General features: G+C 38.8%; 1 long non-coding RNA gene across 1 annotated transcript; it reads left to right on the top strand.

Moving 5' to 3' along the window:
- The first annotated feature begins 666 nt into the window (after positions 1 to 666).
- LOC107317315 (uncharacterized) lies at positions 667 to 24,069 on the top strand. The gene is made up of 4 exons (XR_014932931.1): positions 667 to 775; positions 19,801 to 19,892; positions 22,621 to 22,715; positions 23,889 to 24,069. It is a non-coding gene; the product is annotated as an uncharacterized LOC107317315 (long non-coding RNA).

Below are 24,069 nucleotides of genomic sequence, written 5' to 3'. Positions count from 1 at the left end.
AGACATAAACAACCTAAAATTCAACTGCACAAACCAAAATCCTCAGTGTGCTGCAGTTTCCACTCAACACTTTCACATAGTGATAGAAGAGGAAAATATTTTTTCTCTTACAATATTCGGAGTTCTTAAAAACAATTTTCTTTCGTGTTACTTTGGGCGGGATACTGAATCTGAATTCACTTCGTATAACACATGGTGCTCTTGTGAATCTTAACATCATTTATCTTCGTTCATTTCCCTTTTTTTGTTGACACTGTACTTTCAGAGGGCTACCAGAACTCAGCATGCTTCTGGTGCAGGTGTTACAGCGTTTACTTTCTCTTTTGGTGTTTTACTGTGAGATAAAGGGAGTCATTATCTTCCTAATGAGTAAAAAAGCTCAGCAGTAACTTGAGCCAGACCTAAACACACACAAGACGCTCCTACATGTAACCAGTTGTTGGGCGGGTATTAAAGGCTGTAAGCACCTACAATTAAGGTCCTTCGTCCTTTGTTCTGCATCAGAGAGGGAGTTTTAGCCTCTCGCCGCACGCCTAAGAGAGCGCGGAGCCCTCTTGCCACAAATGGTGCCCTAACAGGGGTACGAAAGGTTGACCGGTCAGAAGCGCAGGGCTGAGAGAAGTGCCGTGCAGAGAGGCTCCGTCTAAAAAGAGAGAGCTGAAAAGTAGCTCTGGCAGAGTCGGGCTGGAAGAAACCCTGTCCTTCTGAAAGAAGATCAAGACTGAGAGAAGTCTTATCATCCCCAGCTGCTCCGATTGCCTCTCGCTGGACGAAGGTAAGTGATTGCATATTACGGGGAAGAAAATGACAACTGGACCGAAATATGTCTGTAAAATTGTGGGACACATCCACTAGAGGTGATGGGATGGCATCCGGGTTGCTAAGAACCTTGAGAAAAAATTCTGAAGTCTTACAAAGTCAGACATACAGGCTCATCATTGGCTGCCCCCGATACATCTGAGGATGAAGGAGCTGCTGGCTTTTCGTCGGATTCACCCGCTGAGCCATCAGCTCCTTCATTACCACCGCCGGGGCGGGTCCTCGCCGCCTCCTCTCCTAAAGGTCCTGACGACCCTTTTCGTTCTGTCCCAATAGACCTGAAGGAAAAGCTGGATCTGTTTCTCCCAATCCGCATGATACTTTTATGGGCTTTTATGCAGGGGGAGGCCAGGAAAGCTGGAGACGCGGATATGTTGAAGGCTTTTCTTGTCATTGAGGCCCCGGGACAAGAGCCGCGATGGGAGACTTTGACGTAAAGTGTCCTGCAGGACATTGTGTGGGAATCGAACCCCCGGTCGGTGTCCGTGCTCAGTCGAGTTAGAGAGCTCTCTTAGTTTCTTGTCCCATCAGCGTAGTGTGATGTTTATTGTGGTCAGCATGCATCTTATATACCATTCACTTACAAACAAGACATTCCTGTTCCTCTTAACAGTTTCTCTAATCAGTTAATTGGTCCCAGCTTCTCCCAAACAAAGGTGATAAAGGATGAAAGGTTTCTTAAGAATAACAGGATTAACAGTGCATATCAATGGAACCTCCTGTCTACCCTTAGAAGCAAACAGACACTGCTTGCTCATGTCTCACACACTGGTCTTCCAGGGTTTCACAGTGATAAGGTCTACCAAAGACTCTGATAAGCCCTTTAGTGACTTGCTCACAGTTACATCTACCCCCACAGGTCGGCACGAATTCAGGCAACTGAAAACGTGTTGCAGCCGCAGAGAAACCCGCTTTGGGCTGTAGATGTGAATGCCTTGATGGGGGAGGGAGATTTCTCCACCCCAGCTCTGCAGGTGCTAATTGCATTTGGCAGTGCGTCCTCTCCGAGCTGTACCAGAAGATGGAGAGCAAAGACATTCTTTTGTTAGTATTAAGCAACTGTCCCAAGAACCGTATATGACATTTCTGGATAGGCTTAAGAACTCGCTGAAAAAAAAAGGTTGATAATGAGCGAGAGGGATATCCTGTATTTCAACAGCCAGCCATTGAAAATGCGAGCGCTGACTTCAATGCTGACTTCGAAAAGGTGCTCCGTGCCCTAAAGAATCCCACTACTAAGGAATCTGAACAACAAAAGGCACTGGAGTGGAGGCTACCGGTGCTCAGAAACTCGAAGCAAAGCTTCATCTGCTCACCGTTAGGCTGCTTTTTAATAACTAGCTGAAAAAGTTTCTCCAGAGACTCAGCAGTCCACATAAGTAAGATGTTGATAAGATACTTATTTTTGCTGTACTTATTATTTCCAGTGACTTCAACTGTGTTACTGCAAATTTACATCAGTGAGATGGATATCATGAGCTTGGTCTATTGTGCCAGAAGCACAGAGATGAAAAATATCGAACTGTGAAATTAAGGTTTAAATGTTCCAGGAACAGAGTCTTGAACAGTAAACTTCCAATGCTAAATGAATGTTTTAAAATGGTCCAGTGGAATGAGCAATGCTCAAAGGAATTTCTTGCTTCAGATAAGGAGGACTAAGGTTCTGCCCTGGATGGTGATTCTGGATGTTGTATACATTTTGTGGAGTGGAAATAAAAAGATCTAAGGTTCCCTGCACTTTGACAAACAGAAGGGTGAGATTTAATTGTGTGAACATGTTTAGGCATTTTTATTCTTCTAGTACTGTGGAATATATCCTCTCCTACTTTTCCTTTAGAGACATGTTACAACCTTACTGAAATACATCTCACAACAGTACAGACTTTGATCTGCTCCATGTAGAGACAATCCTCAGTTTATTTCAGGGAGGGATTCATTTAGGAAAACCTGGCAGACTGTTTTTTGTATTGACTTTGCAGAAGGTTACAAAAGAGGCCAAGAAAAATGAAACTCTCCTGAAGCTGGCTTTTCAGATAGGTATCAGAGCGATTCTCCTAAATTCCTTTTTAGGTGGTCTTTAGCCCTTCAAGTACTGATACTTCCAAAGACAAAATTACCAACACATCCCATTCTCACTTATTTGACAGTCTTAGATTTGTCTGTGCTCCAAGCAGATAGACCCAATCTGTGCTTAGATAGTCTGTGCTACCCAGGGAGCATATATTCCCAGCTGGCACTTGTCTGTACCTATGTATATGTATAGTAAGTACCCTAAGTCTCACACAGACAGCACAGCCCTTACTAGTACCCACACTATGCATGCATCTCACCTGCACCCGTATGACCCCATTGTGCCCACTCACTGCAAGCAGCCTTATGGGCCCCCTTACAACCACTATCCCTTTCTCCAGAGGTAGCATATGGACCTCTTCAACAGACACTAGAGGTCAATCACACACAGTCTTTGAATGCACAATTAAACCCCTGAAAGGTCAACCTACTCCAGACAGTAAATCAAGGAAGTAACATAAAGGACAATAAAAAATTCTTATGTAAATATGCAGTTATGTAAATATGCAGTTGTCAAAACTATCCCTTGCTTATGCAAGCCATATGCTATATTTTTGACTATGTGGATGTACTTCAAAGGATACAAAGCTCTTGCATTGTGAATAATGTTGATACATGTAGAAATTGATTTATTCCTGAAAATGAAATGAAATTTCACAAATACTTAGATAAAGTGCTATACAGGTATAACACTTCATGAAAACATTCAATGTCTATACATATTTAGATACTGTATTTGTGAAAGTAATCAGCAGTATAATAATGTTGTCTCTATATACACTACCATGATGGACTTAAATGATTTTATTGTAAAAAATGCTTCTCTGAGACAAAGATTTATGTTATTTGCTTTGACATATTGTGTCTGTGTAACAGACAGCCTTTGTTCATTTTACAGATTTATTTTAAATAATTGTCTATACACTTGGGAGGAACTGCAAAGCCACAGTTGTGTTACACTCATTTCACTGACTCAACAATGTTTAGTAATGTGTTTTATTAAAAATATATACATATATATATTGGAACAAAGTAATACCTTGTTTAATGAGCTATCTGTAATCTAAACATCCAAATTCTGTAGTTTTGCAGCCTGAACAGTGCCTTGAGTATCAGCATCTCTCCCTGATATGACTTGAATCGTCATTTCTCGTACCTTTCCTTTCTTATTACATTGTCACTAAAGCTTGAGTATCTCAGTATTTCTTTTGTGTTTGGACTATAAGGCAATAGGGAAGAAAGTTCATTTCTTACAGTCACACATTGTCAATATACATGCCAGATTAATAGCTCTGGAGAGTGATGATCTCTGATACCATCAAGGAGATAGAATAGTGCCTAAGGAAAAGAAAGATAATAGTAACAAAACACATTATTTGTCCTCATTCAGTATTTCTCAACTCTTTGTTGCCTTGCTGGTAGAGGAGGCATGAACAAGATGGCAAGACTGCCATGATTTGGATAACTGACTTGTCCACAAAAGATGGACGCCATACAGTACTCTTGAAAATGTTTAGTAAATATTTCTCTACCGGTATTTGTGTGTTTCCTGTGTATAGGAACAACATTTGAGCTTCCCTAAAGTAATTTTAAATTGAAAATAATAATGATAATTGATAATGATACTAATTCCTTGAAAAATGTTTTCCTGGAAAACCATGGCAAATATCTTAAGGATTTCAATTTTACTATGTCATGGTTTTGTAATGTTGCAGTCAGTGCTGTCATGGCATACTATTTGAGTCTCTTTGAATGACTTGTACAGGAGACAGCTTATAATTTTGTTCCTGAAAAATGTTTTCTTTCTGCTTTAAATTTTTTATGGAGGAGAACACTATTCATGCTATCCTAGTATATTACAGAGCAACCCACAACATGCTGTCATTTGGTGGTTTCTTGCTTTGTTAGTCAGGCTGTATTTTGTGTATAGTGGCATTAAGTACCTTTTGTTTAAAAATAACAGAAGTCACCTAAAATATCAGACAGTGTTCACAAGGAAAAGAAGGAGTTGAGGGATTTAAATGACTACTAGAAAACCCAGTTGTTATACACTGTAAAAAGAAACACTTCTGGCTGAAAACATCGAAGATAGGTAATTATATTTCTAAATGAGGAAATCTTTGTTAGGCTGAGCAGAATGTAATTAATTTTATAACATTCTGTAGTGTTGTAGTCAATACAGATAACAGACTTTCAGATACTTGCTGTTGAACCACACCTAACTCATTTGAAAAACCTCATTGTGCATTCTCTTAATTCAAGTCAATAGTGATAAAGCCCTTCTATGTCACTCCGGTAAACTCAGCCACTGTCTGAGTTTTTCTTAAATGAATTAAACAAGTTCAAGAAACCATGTAGTTCCACTCAGCATATACTCAACCGGTTTCTAACTTTATTTCATAGGGTTTTCTATTTGCAGGTAAATTGTATGGTTTGGTATGCAGCGGACTAGATTTGTTTCGTGTAATTATATTTCACATGTGAATATGGTCTTCTACATGCTTATGGATGCAAGACTATAATCTCTAAAGAATATAGAGAAGATCTTAGTTGGACCCAGAGACATGTCTTTAAAGTAAAGCCTAGGTCTACTGAGACCTATACAGACAGGAACTTTTGAATGTAATAGGCTGCTTGGAGAAAAACCAAGAAAGTGTAGATTGCACTTCATTACCATTCCTGCAAAGCTTTTATGTTGCTGCTGTTTGTCTATTTTTAAAGCCAATAAGAGGCAAAATTTTGTCCTACACAATGAATATTTTAGATGGCATGATGCTTAAGGAGAAAAACTAATTCTTGTGGCACACGAGGATTCTTTTCCTGCAAAAGAACCTTATTATTACTGAGATAGGATAGATAAGACCAGTACATGAAAATTTTGAGACTTGGAGATCCTACTGAAATGAGATGATCATGGCTATTTATCATACAGCCCTTGGGAAGAGGGTGATGACCACTGTATAACCCTTTCTGTAAATTACTACTTCTTGTCTGTTTGCACAGGCACACGTCTTGGTAATCCTTAAGCCTAACACAGCATCATCCCCTCCTGCCCCCATGGCTGTCACTGGAGCAATAGGAAGTATCTGACCTCTTTTCAACAGGTGTGGATGAGAAGAAAACAATTCAAACTTGCCATCTGTTAGAAGGTGTTCAATACTAAGCATAAGCCTGCTTTCTGGGTAGCTGCACAGTTACTGATGAACTGGCGGCTCTTTCAGGAAAACAGAACTGATTTTCAGAAAGGATGCAGTTCTTTGTTATACGTATCATGGAATACTCTAGTAGCACTGGGAACAACATGAACTTCAAACATTGGTGTGTTCCTTGTGTAGAGACTCAAAGTAATACTGAAATCAGTCCTTGCACTCTACATTAAAGCCTTGGACTAATTCTTGGGTGAATGTGGAGTCCAAAGTACAACATAAAGCAACATAAAAAATTTAAGCACCACCTTGCCTGGTTTGGAATAGCAACCTGCACTACCTGAAGAACATGCAGAATCTCTACAGTTCCTGTCATCAGTCAGCTATATTTTCTGAAGCAGGCTGATACAGCATGCTATCAACAGCATTGGAGCTACACTACATATGTACTGAATGTGCAAGATTCATTTTTTTTTTATTCCACATAACCTTTCTGCTCTGCATCTTTACTTCAGAGGAATGGAAAAAGAAAAAAAGACAATGGCACTACATGTTAAACGCAAGCAATAATTTTCAAAGTGCAAGACCCGGGTAGAAAACACTTTTAGATAAGAGCTTTTGAATACTTTTCAGAATGCTTTCTGTAGTTGTACACTGTAGTGTAGGCCAGTTGATATCTATTATAAAAGAAAGAAAGAAAGAAAGAAAGAAAGAAAGAAAGAAAGAAAGAAAGAAAGAAAGAAAGAAAGAAAGAAAGAAAGAAAGAAAGAAAGAAAGAGAGAGAGAGAGAGAGAAAGGAGGGACGGAGAGAGGAAGGAAGGAAGGAAGGAAGGAAGGAAGGAAGGAAGGAAGGAAGGAAGGAAGGAAGGAAGGAAGGAAGGAAGGAAGGAAGGAAGGAAGGAAGGAAGGAAGGAAGGAAGGAAGGAAGGCAGGGAGGGAGGGAGGGAGGGAGGGAGGGAGGGAGGGAGGGAGGGAGGGAGGGAGGGAGGGAGGAGGAAAGGAAGGGAGGGAGGGAGGGAGGGAGGGAGGGAGGGAGGAGGGAGGAGGGAAGGAAGGAAGGGAAGGAGGGAATGATGATGAGAAAACTGTGCGTACAATTTAAATGTTAAGCACAGCTTAACATTTTCACATGTCTTTTTGGCTTCAGCAGTTTGTCTTTTCCAGGCCACCAGCAAGACTGGACTTGGCAACTTCCAACCCTAGCCAGAGCTGTTAAAGGTCCAACATTTGCTGGAACCAAATGTAGCTTGGGGCCCTACTTGTTCTCCACTTTATTATTAGTCCCCTCACTCCACTGACTTTTTTTGGCTCTTTCCTAACTTACAGATGATTGTTTGTGACAGGTACCCTATAAACTGGATGTTTCTTCAGCCACAATTTCCGTCTTCTGAGTAAATGCATTTAAATGCTGTAAATCCCTTGCTTTCCTTTTCATTTGTACTATTTCTGAGTTGAAATATGGGATGCAATTTAGTAAAGCAAACAGATTAATAGAGAGAAAAACAAGAGACATTAAATAATAGTCTCGGCAATTAGATGAGGAAGGGAATTAAATAGCTTAATTCAAAGGCCTTAACATTCTTCACTTCAGGGCTTAGTTTGAATTAATACTTAGTGTACACACATTTATAAATGTCATATATGGGTGGCTCTTTAACAAGGAATATTGAAAGTAACAGCAAAAAGGATTAATCCTTGTATTTTCAGTAAAAGCACTTATTTAAGGTCTGCTGAACTACTGCTTTAATGAAAAAGTTATTACTACAGAAACTGAGTACTGTGAATGAGACAACCCAGCTCTTGGAAGAGTTCTCAGGTTTTAAAATAAAATAAATGTGGGGTTTCATATCTTTTTACTGTTATTTTAGACTCATTTGGGTCAGCTTTCTGGCGTGATGTCCATTTGGACTGTCGCAGTGTAACCAGCACTATGATGAATGTCAGTGTTTTTCACAATCTGCTTTATTCAATTCAATGAAGCATTTTTCAAGGCTTAGATTAGCTGAGGCTGTGAAAATTGCAAAGTCATTATGCTATATTTCTTCTGCTTTCCTGAAAAAGCTTGTTATGCTTTTGCTCAGTTTTGGAAGTTTTAAGGCCAAGGTCAAGGTTTATGAAAAAGCAGATTTTCAGACATAAAACACAAAAGTGCATTTTTATCTGTTGGGCACGTGCCAAGAGGCTCATCCAAGTATGTGTAATAAAACCGTGGAAAATGTTAATGTATTTATTTGTTTATTTATAAGCTTTTTCTGAAGGCAGATTTAGAGAGTGCCCAACTAAAACATATTTATTTTTCTTGGAGGAAAGAAATACCAGCACTTAATCTCTCTAATAAAGAGTATGACTGTGAATAATGTGCTGTGCTATCCAAAGGGATATCCTTTGTCTGCCTTATAAGAAAAACAAATAAAGACTCTCGTAATGAAACTGATGGTTCTGGTAGTGTCCTTCAGGCTTCAGATTTGAAGCTGATGATATCTTGACTAAATGAGTGAATTGTGGTCTTGCGGTACTTCGCCAGTCATCTTCACTATTGATGCTTAGAGCAGTTAGCACCATTTCTTTAAATTTTATTTCATTTTTGTTGGTCAAAATCTTTACTATGTTAGTTACGTTAGCGTTCAATACAGAAGGATATTTATCTTGTAAGTTCTGATGAGTACCCTCACACATAGCACATTCCTGAATTACAGAATATTTGTGGGCTTCCTGCTGAAAGGAAAATAGGCTGCTTGGCAAATAAATGTGGTTTTCTTGTTGTTTTGTTGCTATGGTTGTTTTTCCCTTGCTATACCTACATCGATTCATTAAAAAAAAAAAAAAAAAGCAAACAAAAATAATGGCAGGAAAAGAACCCTTTACTTCATCATTCTCAACAGAAATACCAGTTTTGACGACAAGGCAAGCAAGTAATGAGAAGGCTGCAGGCAGAGAAAAATCTACTAGATAACTAATACAAATAATAGCAAAGAAACAAAACCAGAAGCTGAGCTTTCCATGTGCCTTAAAACTCACAGAATATATGCCCCACCATGATTTAATGACCTTATTATAGGAGCATTTTCACAACAGACTTTTTTTTTTCCACAGCTTAGTCACTCAGCAGTGCATTTCAGTCTCTTAATAACACTTTTTTTTAATAAATATATCTGATTGATTTCTACAGCTTAAAAAAAATAAAAATTAAAAAAAAAAAAAGACACTACTGTGGCATTACAAGTGAACACTGATACATACTGGTGAACTTTCTTCTACGCTGAGTATCAAAAGAAACTCAGCCACATGAATGAACCTCTTCTAATCTCAACTCCTTGGTAACAAGACCAAACAAAATAAGTTCTTGTTACTCTTTGTTTTGTATGTATTTATTCGAAACATATGTAGTTTCTGGAATCTCTTCTCAACTGGGTAGATCTCTTGTGAGAGACATGCATACTTAGCAAAAATGTATGTGTCTTTTCTCCTCTTGAACATACAGTAATTATCTACTTACAAGTGTTATAATTGGATAAGATTGTCATCACCTGCCACGGGAAACTGATTATAGGAAGAGTTGAAATGTCTGTTATGTTAATACCCCTTAACAGTGTAACCTTCATTAGCACAGGAAAGCCATGTTTATCAAACCTAGAGTATTTTAAGTAATTTTTCTGATTTTTTAGCTTCATATTCTTTTTTTTTTTTTTTTTTTTTTTTTTTAAAAGCTATAAACAATTGATAATCCATAGATGGAAGTTCCTGAGGTGGCAGAGACTGGAAAGTCATGATTTGTTGATAATTCATCTAAGGGTTTTCTACCTCCAGGTCTGCAGTTACAGACAGATTAATATGCAGATGAGGAAGACAGCCTCCTTCAGGGCAGATGTCAGAGCCAGCTGAGCCCCAGTTGAATATTCACAGAATGTTTGTCAAATAAGCAGCGTGGAAGCTATTGGAGACTCGCTCCTGCAGGGAATGGATGCTCCATCTGCTGACCTGATTTGATGTCTGGGGAGGTTTACTGCATATTAGGCAGTGAAGTTCAGAATACCACAGAAAGTCTACTGAGGTTTATCTGAGCTGCTCATCCCTTTGGGCAGCAGTGATTCTGCCCGGGGAGTCCCCAGACATTCATGGATGATTGCCTGGCTCTCATGACGAGGGTGCAGGACATGGGGGTCCCAGATGCTACCTAGGCAAGCTGGAAGAGCAGTGTGTGCTGGCGGCACCAAGGCCAGTAGCATCCTGTGTGGCCTGAAAAGAGGCATAGACAGGAGATGAGGGACAGAGGGGTTTATTCCTCTCTGGTGAGCACATATTAGAACACATCATGACACTGTCTCCAGTTTTGGACATTGACAACCTAATGTAAGGTCAGTGGGGAACCGCAGGGCAGTCAAGATTGGAGTAGCAGTCCTAGGAGGAGAAGCCATGGGGGTGGGACTTGATGAGCCTGAGGTAGGAGAAAGCTTCAGGGAGACTGAAAAAAGGCAGCCTTGTCTGCAGGGGAGGAATGAAAGGCATGAAATGTAGGCAGGTCACTTACCATTGCACATGACTGGAAGCTAATAGGCATTGCTTTTTATTGGTCATAAACAAACAGGATGCTTCTGCAGAGTACAAGGAATAGCTTTTTCCCTAAGAGGATTTCAGCAGTGGCACAGTCTGCCCACAGAGGTGGTACAATTTCCATCCTCCAGCGTTTTCGAGACATGACAGGATCAAGCCCTGAGCAACCTGGTCTGATGCCAAAGCTGTCCTGCTTTTGGAAGGAGTGCAAAACTTTCCAAGGTCCATTCCAGCCTGAGTGATCCTGTGATCCTATGAAATCTGATCCTAATAAGTACAAGAAAAGGAATTATGTAGACTTCTACGTTTTCATTTTATAATTCAGCTCTGAGAAATGGGTGAGGAGAAATTGTAAATCTCATAGAAAATGGAGAATTAGAACAGGGAGGCAAGAGAGAACACAGGCATCCTATCTATCCTTTGAGAAGAATCAGGTGTCCTAGTGCAGAATCTGCCAATTTAGTCTCTGAGTGCTTGAAGATTTCAGAAGTCATCTGGTGTGTTTGCTGATTCAAAAGGCAGTGTGAAGATATCCAAATGCCACTCTCATCTTGTCTTTCCAGTGCTGTGATTGAGACAATATTTTCTTACGTTAAAATAATCCTCTTTTGTCCCTATCTTTATATTCAGAAGAAGATACTAATGCGACACTGTGCCTCAGTGGGGTGGGAAGGTTATAAACTATGGTTGGATTTTCAGGCAATAAGGTGCTGCAAGGCTCAGACTTCAGGGTCACTCCACAAATAGAGCTTGTGGTGGAAGACTGCCCTAGGTATAAACCAGGAGCACTTGATACAAAATGGGACATAGCTAATCATTTTGGTTGCCCAGAAGTGGAATGGTATCCAGTGTATATTTTCTAATGCTGGAAAGTGCTAAGTGTAGATGTTTAGTATCAGTTTGCCTGAAGCATTCATATTCCCAAAGTTGCCAGGCTCTACACCATAAATATCTGCTGTTTGGTATTCTCCAAACAACTTCAACCTTTACAGTGAGCTGTGCAGCCATGCCTAAATCTATCAAACAAATACATTTCAGCTGGCTATATTTCAGTGACAGATAGATTTAAACTCAGCCATATTCAGCAGGCTTTATTTTCCTTTAAATGTAGGGAGACTCCTCAAGAAAATTTTGCCATTTTAGACTTATCTTCATAAGAGTTTGACATCACCCTCACATTCTGAGTGAAGGGTAAGGTTAAAATGTGGAAATGGTAAATGAAGAGTCACATTAAAATCTACATCAATGTGAATGTATCATTGTTTATCAGACTACAGAAACAAGTAAATTCAGAGTGAGCAAAATATGGATCAACATCTGGCTTCTACATGCACATTTTATTTATGGCAGCTATTTGTATATTTTACACATACATAAATAAGGAGACACATAGAATCACTAGAGATTCACAAGAATCACTAGAGATTCTAGTGAAGAAATATCTGTGGGCTGTCTGAAGAAACTGGCTTTATTTTACATTCAGGAGAATATTTCTGGGGGAAAAAAAAAGAAAAAAAAAGCAATTTTTCATTCTTAGCTTCCCTTGTAAACAGCTGAGAAAAAAAGAAAGGAAAAAGAGACTTATTTAATTATATTCTTGTTCTTGTTAATATGCTCCCATGCAGACATACATAAATAACTTTAGAAAGCTCTTTAATTACAGCATGCAGGAATGAGGTAGTGCATTCCCGTTGTTTATATCAATCTAAGCAGAGACTAGGTATACCAGGTTTATTGATATCCTGATATATTAAATCAGACAACAACCATTTGTACTAATAAGGTAGTACAAGTATTTGCCAATTTATGTACTGCAGCAGAATTTTATACTAAAGTAAAACGGAGACTTAGCAACTTTTTTTCCTCCTTTTTTTTTTTTTTTCCCTCCCCCTTCAACCTTCTTGACAGTTTCTGAACAATTCCTCGCTCTCCCCAGCAGAAAGGCAATAATTGAATAATTGCATTTTCTAATCTTTCTTCTAGGAGATGTAAGATAGCATAAGGTATGCCAAACACATAAATGGCAGATTTATTCTACAGATATAGATGCAAAATGTGAGTTCTCTTCCAGCTCTTTCAGCTGTGTTTACACATTTCTACTCAGTATCCTAGAAATACTTCTGTACTGTCAACAAAGACTGTCTTGTGGATGGCTTCTCCTGTTCCCAAAATATGTTTATCATATATCCCTTATGGCAGCAATAAAAACCACGGTTATACAGATAACAATAAGTGTTAGGTTGCACACAGCAGACACAAAATGAAAATAAACTTACCAATATATGTGAACACATGATTTTATCTGTATGCAGTATTTTTAGCTATGCTTTCTAATTGCAAATCAAGCTCTCTTCTCTAATGTGTTATAAGAGGATTCAGACTTTTTTGGCAATGGAAACTTTTGTGAAAAATTTAATGAAAACACATAAATAAGTCCATTTCCAAAATATAAAAATATTATTTATTCTTTCTGGTTTAAACTGAGACAGGGGAGGTTTAGTTTGGATGTTAGGAGGAAGTTTTTCACACGCAGAGGGTGGTGATGCACTGGAACAGGTTGCCTAAGGAGGCTGTGGACGCCCCATTCCTGCAGGCATTGAAGGCCAGGCTGGATGTGGCTCTGGGCAGCCTGGTCTTGTGGTTGGCGACCCTGCACACAGCAGGGGGTTGTAACTGATTGAGCATTGTGGTCCTTTTCAACCCAGGCCATTCTATGATTCTTGCCAGTGGTTATGAAACTTCTGCTTTAATGGCACAGGAATAGTAATATATAGTTATATATATATTCCCTTGATTTTTATTTTTTTTTTAACTTATTGTTCTGCAGCTACAAAATTAAATTGCATTTTAGTGTTACTCTTTAATGGCAGTCTCTAGTACTTTATAAGATGAGCTACTGCTAGATATTCTTCCCATCAAGGGAATGATTTTGTGCATAGAGGTAAAGTGTTAGAATACTTTTAGTCATCACTAAATAGATATTTAATCTTAAAATATTTGCTGACATAACTGAAAATGGGTCCAGTTGCATCACAGACTGCTCCACATGCATTCTGGCAACATAGTGAATATAATTGTTAAAACTTCTGCTAACTTACAGTTTCTGTCAGGCTTAAAGAGACTTATTTACTATCAACTTCCCATTAGGCAAAGACTCAAAGCTGTCATTCAAAGTTAATCAGGTCCCCTGAAAATCTCTCCTAAAAAGTGTAATTTTAACTTGTTGTAGACACATACTTTAATCCAAGTGTCACCAGCTTTCAGGGTGTTTGTACAGATCAAGGAAGAAGAGTTTTAACTTTAGGTTTTGCTTTTTATTCTGCTAATAGTGTTAGTGGGATGGAAAATATGATTCTGTAACAGGCAGTTGCTTATAAATGTACAAGACAGATTAAAGTTGGCAGAATATTAAATAAAGTTAGGAGCCTTCAAGGTTTGCAACACTTATGAATTTACCTTTCCTTTGAAAACTTTTTTTCAGCTGTTGATCTGTTTAGTGAGTTTTTCTTTTTTCAGAGGCCTCTCTCATCTCTCTGACCTCTCTCATCAAGACATGACCTTGCTGTTGTAACACAGGAGTTCCTATGTTGCTCTGAATCATGTAAGAAAAGAGAAAAGGCGAAAATCTTCCCCCTTATACCATGTTGCAGGACTAGGAAATTCATCTGGTAAATCTGAATGCATGCTGGAAAAAGTTATAGATGATTTAAAACAAAATAATTTTTTAAAAAAATCAAGACAGAGAGAATTTAGCAAGTTAATAGGAAAGAGAAAACAGGACAAGGACAGTTTGAGGAGACATTCTATCATCAAATTTTCTCATTGGAAAAACATTTTAGACACTTTATTCTTTTTTTTTTTTTCTTATACACATCAAGGGTACTCAGACAAGCAGAAATAATGGCCTCTGGCTAATGACTGAAAGGTAATGTCAAAGAACTGGTAACCCAGACACGTGTGACATAACAAATTTCACCCTTTTCCTTTATTTTCTCCTCTATCCGGGAAAAATCATAACACTTAGCAAGTATGCTGCTGTATCTTGAAGACACAGAGTAATATTCTAGGTTGAGAGGGTTCTTCAGAGGTTATCTAGACCAATCTCTCTGTTAAAGCGACTACAGTTACAGCAGGTTGTCAAGGTCCTTTTCCAGCTAACATGCGGTTTTCTTCAGAGATGCCTATAAGAAACCCATGCCAATTCATCCACATATGTGGCAAACACATTTCCTTATATTTAATCAAAATTCCTCATGTTCCAGTTTGTGACTGTTGTCTACTTTTTTTATTGTCGTGAAGTTCTGAGAAGAGCTGTTTTCTGACTTCTTTACACCTTCCCTTCAGGTAGCTGTGGACAGATCTAAAGCCTTCTCTGAGTCTTCTTCAGGCTGAAAAGAATGAATTATCTCAGCTTATTTTTATACTTCATATAGGTATTAGGGCAGCATCCTAATTATTGCTGCATTTGCTGTAGTATGAACAAGTCTGTCTCATAGTAGGCATTAAAAAAGTGCCCCAAAGTAGGCACAGTACTACAGACATAATCTCACAAGGGCCAAAGAGAAAGGAAGGATCCCTCTATTCATGGGAGACTTCTTTTGAAGACTTCTTTTTCTTTCAAAGACCAGTCCAAGACCAACAGAAGTGACATCTGCTGCTTTTTCATTGAGACGCAGAGTTTCCCCACAAAAAGTAATCAGGCTTGGTTAACCCTTCTATTATCCATGCTGGCTCTTTCCAGACTTGAACAGTTCTGTGCATTCCTGGAAACACATGAAGAAGAAGAGTTGTGAAGAATATGTTCTCCATAGCCTTCCCTAGGATTAATTTGAAACTGAAAGGTTTGTTCTCTTTGTACTCTCCCCAGTTCTCTTTCCTGCCCTTCTTGCAAATATACTGGACACTTGCATTTTGGCAGTCAGTGTTCTGCATCTCTCTGACCTCATTCATTATGTACCATTCAAAGCCAAAATGAATTTAACAATTAACATTGTGATTTTTGCAAGTGATACACTTGTTGCCTTCTATATATATATTTTGCCCTTGTTAAGAAGGGCTCTTATAAATGACTTTGATGTCTTGCAATTTTCATTAATTATGATTAGTAGAGGAGTCAACAAGTATGTCAACAGGATTGACCAAGGATGATCTTGATTTTACTTAAGCTGAACAGAAAGTCAGTAATGCAAATACTTAGATGACAAGGGCAGATCAATTGAATTATCATTTTCTTTGCTCTTCATTTAGGAATTAAGATGACCTAGAAAATAACTTCCCTTCACATTTATTGTATTAGATATCAGAGGGGGAAGGGTCCACATTAGTTGTCAGCAGTTGTCTTCTGGCTTTTATAGGAGTTTTCTATATGTGTAAGGATAGAAGATTAGAGACCTTTAAGGCATCTGCATTTTAACAGGGTTTGGTAAGACATGAAGAAATCAAACCTCTTACTTTTTCATACATCATAAAGGTTGTTTAACCAGCAGCTGTATTTGTTTTGAAAGATGCAATTGGATTTAGCCTAATCCCAGAGGCAGAGAGAAGGAATCTCAGTTTATTCTCTCCTCTAAAGGGAGGCAACCAACTAAATTCTGAGCACTTTGTGATACTTTCAGCACCCAGAGGAGCAAGACAGCCTCAAATGGAGTCATACTGTTTATTCTACAACAGTGTGTTCTGATATATTTTAAAACTGATGATCTAAGAGTGTGGGCAGAAATTACAATTCATAACACGATAATGCTATACATTTACATTCAATCAGCGAAGAAATCTACAGCAAAGTGCTTACTTATATGCAAAGGGGAAACTTATTTACATCTACTTCACAATTCACGGAATTGTAAATGTGTTGCGACTGAATAGAAAGAAATGAAATCCAATATCGTGTTTTCTATCTATCAATTTGTGCCTAAGCACAGAAGGGATCCAGTGGTGCAACTTAATAGGTTGTTATAAATTAGCATGTTATGAAAAATTGTCTCACTGCTTTCATAAATGAACGGTATTAAACTAGGTTTTAGCAGACCAAAGGAAGACATTTTTTAGACAAACAGGGTATGTGTACTTCACTGTTCAACTGAGAATATTTTATTGCAAGGAAATAGTACTCATAAAGAGGGATTTTAGTCTTTCTAGGCTTAAGCTGTGTATAGTCAAGAAAAAATGCACCCCAGAAAGTGCATTTCGGTGCTAATATCGCATTTATGGTGCATCATTTTCATAAAATCTTTCATGCCCTACTTTCTCATAAAGAAGCTGGAGAACCATCAGCTGAGTTCTTCCTTCTCCTTCCCAGAATGTATCTCTCTCTAAGTTTTTCTCAGCTCAGTCACTTTTTGTTGTGCCTTCCCTCCTTTTCTTTGAATGGATCACCGTCAGCATTAATCAGAAAATACATTAGCTAGAAAAAATAAATAAATAAGAGGGTGTGAAATGAATTGAGAAATAAAAACCAAGCACCACCATATTTGACCTTCTCATGACTGAGGACTGTGTAACTGTAACTTCTCCTCCAGGGCAGTCAAGATGCTACAATGCTGCTTTCCAGCTAGATGACACCCACCTTGTGTTGTTGCAGATATACTATCCTTGAAAGTAGACTTCAAAAAGGCCTCACAATATCTCACACTTCTGCTTATCCACCTTCTTTTCTCTAATGCTTCACAGACCCGTCTAAATCTTCTAAAGCGACACTAAATCTCTAGTAGCTCCATTAATAACTTATTGTTTTTCATCCTTCCTTATGGCTGAAAGAATTGCTCTCTGGCATATAATCTGACTGAATCTTGACTGCAAGGCTTCTAATGCGAAAAGGACAAATAAAAACCCTAAAAACATTCTTGTACTTCTGAGGAGTCTTGTAACTGTCTCAACATAGCCAGAAGTTACTTAAGAACTTCTTCCAAATATCAGTATGTTGAGAAAGCTCTCTATTATCAGCCACATCAGCATCCACCTTTCTACGTCTGGGGTGACAAGCTGCCTGGACTTATTAACTGAGCTTTAAATAAGATTCGATGGGGAAGGGGAGTGGTATGTACATCTGAGTGACAGAGAAGATCCAGGGAATATTGTCACTTTAGGAAGCAGCAGTGATAAACCTGTGAATCATCCCAAAGGAATCAGAGCTCCTCTAAGAAGATAATGTGGCCATTAGCCACATCCTTGGAGGTGTTCAAGGAGAGGCTGTATGGGGCCCTGGGCAGCCTGATCTAGTGAGTGGCAACCAGCAGATGGCAGCTGGTTGGAATTAGATGATCTTTAAGGTCCCTTTCCAATTTGTTGTGGTTTTGTGCTTTCTGTTGGTATTCCTCATCAGAACACCATGCAGAACAGTGGCAGTCAGAGACTTCATGTCCTGGTTCCGTGTCACCGCCTTTTGGGGCATTTTGGGTTCCCAGAATGGAGGGGCGGCATCCCCAGAGGACTTGGCTCCGAGAAGAAGCGGGGTGGGACTCTGGACCGGACCCCAGCCGCTCTGTCTCTCTCTTCCTCTGTCCGTCTCAGCTTGCCATGGAGAAAAGCACATGCTTCTCTCGCACTGTTGTGGTTTGACTTGTACTTTAGGTGCTCTTGTCTCTCTGGTTTTGTTTGATTTGGTTACATTTAGTCAATTCCTGTTCCTCCTCAGATTGTTGCCATTGAGTTTTCTCTGATAAAACCGCCTGCTCGCTCTCTGCCCTTCCAACTCTCCCGGAGCTCCTGGCCCGGGGCCGGCCGGGACGTGAGGTGTACCCTTTCCTTTTTTGTTCATGCACTCCTTTGTCTCTCCTTTTTTTAATCTAAAATACCAAAAAATATTACTATTATAATGAACACCAAATTCTCCACACACTCTAAGGAAGCATGATGACAGAACAAGTATTTCCATCAATATCACCTTGAAAGCCCATGTTTTCCCTTTTCTATCCCTATGAGAATATCTCAAGAAGAAAATATTTTCTTTATAACTCATTTCAATTTTTAACAGCATTTTCTGTGTTGCCTTTGATTTTCGTTTTGTCTTATTTTTAAGAGGGAAGATGGAAAACAAAAGAAGACATTTAGTTTTGTGACTTCCATCTTTTATGTCCTTATTATCTGGTTGGTTACATCTCTTTGTATACTGTGTGTACTTGAGATTTATGCTACTTATTTTTTTTAATGAAAGCTATGTTTTTTAACAAAGAATGCTATTCAGATTTAAATGGGTGGTTTTATTTTTACTTTAGGGACTCTTCTATTTTCCAAATAATTAAAATTATTCTGCTGTTGATTTCATTGAGGGGACATGGTATTCTATGGTAGCACGTGGCTGAACAACAAAAGAGGTCATAAATTGGAGATAACAGTTGCATTTCTGGAACTGTAGCTGAAAAGTGCAGTACTAATAAATTCAGTTGTACATGAGAATGACTCGATCTACTCAACAGACAAAACTGCAAATGAGCAAAGACAACAGGAACATGTTCAATGGACATTTATAAGAGTATGAAAACAGATTCTTAATACTACACAAAGAATGTCCCATTTTTGCTAATGAAAGGTTCCTACAAAGTACATTTTTCTGACCCATATAATCAGTAATGTGGTGGCAATTACACTGCAGAGCTGCTTATTGTTTTTTCAACTTCCCAATTCTTAATTAGCATAATGCATACATTGCTACTTCCAACAGTGAAATAAGTGAATTTTGTGCCTAATACTGGTTCGGTAAGATATGTTTCCATTATGTTCCAAAACCTGAAAGGAGCGTTTAAACAGGATGGAGAACGCCTGTTTACAAGGGTGGATGGTGATAGGACAGGGGGGAATGGTTTTAAACTGAGACAGGTGAGGTTTAGGTTAGATATCAGGAGAAGGTTTTTCACCCAGAGGGTTGTAACGCACTGGAACAGGTTGCCCAAGGAGGCTGTGGATACCCCATCCCTGCAGGCATTGAAGGCCAGGATGGATGTGGCTCTGGGCAGCCTGGGCTGGTGGTTGGTGACCCTGCACGTAGCAGGGGGCTTGAAACTAGATGATCATTGTGGTCCTTTTCAACCCAGGCCATTTTATGAAGAATAGGAGGCTGTGAGTGATTTCATCAGTAGGTGTACAAATATATGAAGGGATAGTGCAAATAAGCTGGAGCCATGCTCATTTAGTTGGAACCAAGATAAGAAACAATGAGCAGAAACTGATTCACAGAAGACACAGCCTGAATATCAGGAAATATTTTGTAATTGTGCAGGTGATGGGGGACTGGATGGAGCTGGTGGATTTTCTCTCCTTGGAGATCTTCAAAAGCCATGAAGAAATGAACATTTTCCTGGGTCATCTACTGTAAGTTGGACAAGATGATCTCTGGAGGTTCTCTTTCAACCTTGAACATTCTGTAATTCTCCCATTCATTTCTTACAGTTGTTTTCTTTTTCACAAAATGCTGTACTAAGATCAGATGAGTGATTCTGTTTTGTCATTCCTTAAAGATATTATCTCTTTATGCAGTGTAAGAAACTATTTAATACTACGCATAACTTCTGTTCTATAATGGATGCTGTAATTCTCCCTGATAAATTTTGCTTTCCCATTCCAGCTATTCATGGTGCCGTTTTTTTATAAGTTTGAAACCTTATTAAAATTTTCAGTAGAGAATCACACCAGGATATGATAGACTTTAGGGGATAAATTAAGATTAAATACCAGGTAAAGGAGTCACTGAGATGTTGTTGGATGTTTTAAAGCCTTTTTAAAGGAAAAGCAGCATTTCTCTGTATCAGCACAAAATTCTTGCTGTGGATTGGAAAACATCTGAGATTTCACAAAACCTTTCGATTTCTGCCTTCTTTGAGTGGTAGTATATAGAAAATTGGTCAAATCCGATGAAAGATAATGCCTGCTTATAAACCATAGTTTAAGTGTCAGCTATAGAAAGGAGGAAGAATAAGGAGAGAACTGGAGAAAGCAAGATGGTTTTTTCTAGTGTGAATTCTCATTATTCTGTGTTGGCTGTCTTGCTTTATATGTATTCCCTTCTGCCAAGACTGTCAAAAACAGTATGTACCTAGTAACAATAAATCATTACAATATGTACATGCTAGGAATGCAGAGTTGATGGAATTTAAATGTATGGATGCACCAAAAGTTTAGTGCTTTCAGAAATCTGTGATCCAGAAGTTTAAACATTTGATAAAGTGAAGTCTTGTATTTAATATTTCTGTTTCAACATTAAGATTTTACTATAAGTAGCTAATAAATCTCCAGATGCGAGGTATTTGTGTTCTGCACTAAGATTAAACTGTTTCAAAAGTAGTTGTAAATTACCTCTATTTGTGGCCCAACTGTAAACTGCAAGATATAGCTTTATCCACTGTAGTTAGATTTCCAACCATGCATTTCAAGGCATATAATGTGTTTGCAGCTGTGTTATTAAAGTGAATTAAAGCTGAGCATAAGTAGCTGCTGGCCTTTGAAGATGTCCTCCAAACTGTAGAGAACTTGTAGAAAAGTCCTGATTTATCAAGTGCTCACCAAAAGCATTTGTTTCACCCTTCTATGGGAAGCTTTAATAGTACTGCCATCCTACTGATCTGGACAGGGCATCTATAATACACCCAAGAAAATATGTGTCCTCAGAGAGACTGAAGAGAATAGTGAACTGTAGAATGAAAAGTAATAAAGAGACCTTGTCAGCCTATAGTATTTCTTTTGTCTCCTGCTTCTACTAAAATGCCTTTTTTTTTTTTTTTTTTTTTTCCTGGTATGTGTGTCTCTACTCCAACTGCAACAAAACATACCTGAAACCCGTCAGTGAATTGTGTCACATGCCAAATAGCCTTATGGTTAAATTATTCTCTAGAGAAACCTGCTCTTTAAATTCTTTCTCTCTCCTTTTTGCTCCTCACGCTCAGCCAATGATGTGCTAGAGACCTGTTGACAACATCAGCATATTTTATAGCCGGGCTGTGGAATGACTTCCTGGACTCTCCCATTAATTTTTACAATTCAAAATGTTAGCCTTCTTTCAAAGAAAGTGTAATAAATAAATGTCTATGATATTAATGGCAAACACACTGCTGACTCCTGACATGCCCTTGAATTTCTGAGTGGTAGTACTTTGCAAACCTTGTTACTAATGCTGAAGCTCTGGCTGCAGAGTTATATGGGGTTTTGCCCTCCCCCATTGTTGACAGGATGACATTTGTTCCTTTGTCTCTGGAAGGATGGTGTGGAGCCAAGGGAGCAGACACATAAACAAAAGGAAGGTTCTTTTTAAATGCAGAACGATGAGCTTCAGTCATGGCTCACTTCTGCCTGTTAGGATCTTCACAAGGCAGGTATTGTTTTCTCAGAGAATAATTCTCAGTGCAGAGTGCTATTCAGGGAGGTTTTTTTCCCCTACTCTGTAATAGATACACGGATAACTAATGACATAGCTCTATGTGTATTTTAAAGACCTAAAATCTAAGCTGGCAAGGCAACCCTCAACAAGAGGCCTGTATATCTGTATATTACAAAATGCTTTTTAACATCCTAACTGGATTTCATTTTTTGCAGAACTTCTGTCTAAAGCACACGAGCTCAGTACACCTGGGGACCTCAGAAAGGACCCTTCCACTTTGCCAGAAGGAAAACGGGGTTTTGATGTCTGCTGATAGCACTTACTGTCTCGTTAACATTTCCTCTTGCTGCATGCCTTTTCTTAATAGCTGTTCCCTCCTAAGTTCTTGCTCTTATTGACCCTCTCTCTGAGCCATTACCATTTGGAGAGGGTTTCACAGACCAACATCCTGCCTCAGTTAAACCTCTTTACCAGAGGGCTGATCCTTACATTCCTGCCCTACATCTTCGGGAGCTGACAGACCATCCTCACGAAAGATTCCTCATATGCGTAAGTGATATAGATTTACATGATTTGCCTGATCACTTCTTCTTTCGGGCTGTTGAATATATCTTGTTTAGTATTACTGAAGCCCTGGGAATCTGGAAGAGTCAAACACAACAGGAATTCAGAAGCATGTTCCTGCCTGTTGATCAGGGCCACAGCTAAGACCTATTCTTTTTCATCCAGATACTCTGCTGTGATCTTAAAGCAGGGACAGTGGTACAACGAAGAATGCGTAATGGATAATTTCTGCTGGAAAAAGGGACTGCAGAAATTACCTGGTAAATATCAGTGCCACGTATATGATTAAGAATTTTGGTTAATTATAATGAAATGCACTTTAATTACTCTATAATAAATAAATACCAAACTGTAGTGATATCGTAGGGGGAAAAATGTGACAGCTTTATATCAACAGGAATCTGACTAGGTTAAATGATGCGCATTAAATACTTATTTAATCAATATACTTAAAAAAGTATTTACAGGCTGGTTTTACTTTCAGTATTTTCATAGTTGAATTTACTGTGTTTATTTTATTCTGCATGTATTTGATTTTCCCCTTGCATTAGATCATCACATTTAAGCTACACTTTGGAATTTTTCCATACAGCACTCCAGCTTATCTCCTGCAACACCACAATTGTATCACTGAATTTTATAATTGCAGGGCCAGTAACAAAGAGGCTAGTGTAAGAAAGAGATTAAAAAGGGAGGATAAAGCTGCAAGTGCTAATAGAGAAGAAGAATAACTCTATTGTTGTGTTAGTAATTACATACTGCTGCAATTCTCTCCACCCCTGGAATTAGCTGCTGCACAAGTCAGTGCAGGCACAGTTGCCTGTTCAGCAGCTGAGGAGCAGGCAGAAGCTGAGTGGAAAAACTGCTATGTACAGTTACTATCAGATCGTCTTTCAAAAGAGCCAGGGCTCAGAGGGAGAAAAACAAGGTACTGGAGAGGATAACTGAATATTTGCCTGAGCCTCAAAGCAGAGTCAGTACTTTTCCTCTCACCTGGAGCCAACATCAGTACAAGATGTAAGGATAAACTATGTATGTTCTCTCTGAAAGGGTTTGTGCCTGAAGAGCCTCAGTCACATATGGCATGGGATAGATATCTCAGCAAATGTCTTCTTACCAGCTCTCCTTGCCATCCCTCATTTATCAGCACGTATGTTAGAGATTAGGTTTGGCATTCTTGCTGAAAGATAGTCAGCATTAGAAACTATCATGCTAGTAATTTCGTGAGATAGAACAAACTATTCATAGCAGTGTAAAAAAGGATATTCACCTTGGGCAAACTGTGTGTGTGTATGCATATAGCACTGCTAATCTTGAGAATGAGATACCATTTTAAAATAGTGATGTATTGCCATTCACAATTTCCATGACTATGACATTTTTGTATAACTTTTTCTACCAAAGTATTTCATAATCATCCGTTTTCTTTGTAGTGAACGATGTTTCTGAGCCCATTTGCAGTACAATATCTGAATGTGGCTGAAATGCACCAGAGAGAACACGCCGACTCTGTGAAGAACAAAGAGAAGCTCCAGACTCATTCTTAAGTGAGAAAGGACAATACCAGCATGGACTGGGCAAGTGCTGGGTCCTACTATGGCCTGTCAGTGTTGC

This window comes from Coturnix japonica, chromosome 11 (genome assembly GCF_054131305.1).
Source record: "Coturnix japonica strain WE chromosome 11, WE-NBRP24, whole genome shotgun sequence".
Lineage (NCBI taxonomy): Eukaryota > Metazoa > Chordata > Aves > Galliformes > Phasianidae > Coturnix > Coturnix japonica.
The sequence above is the reverse complement of the archived record's forward strand: the minus strand, read 5'-3'. Positions and strand labels throughout refer to the sequence as shown.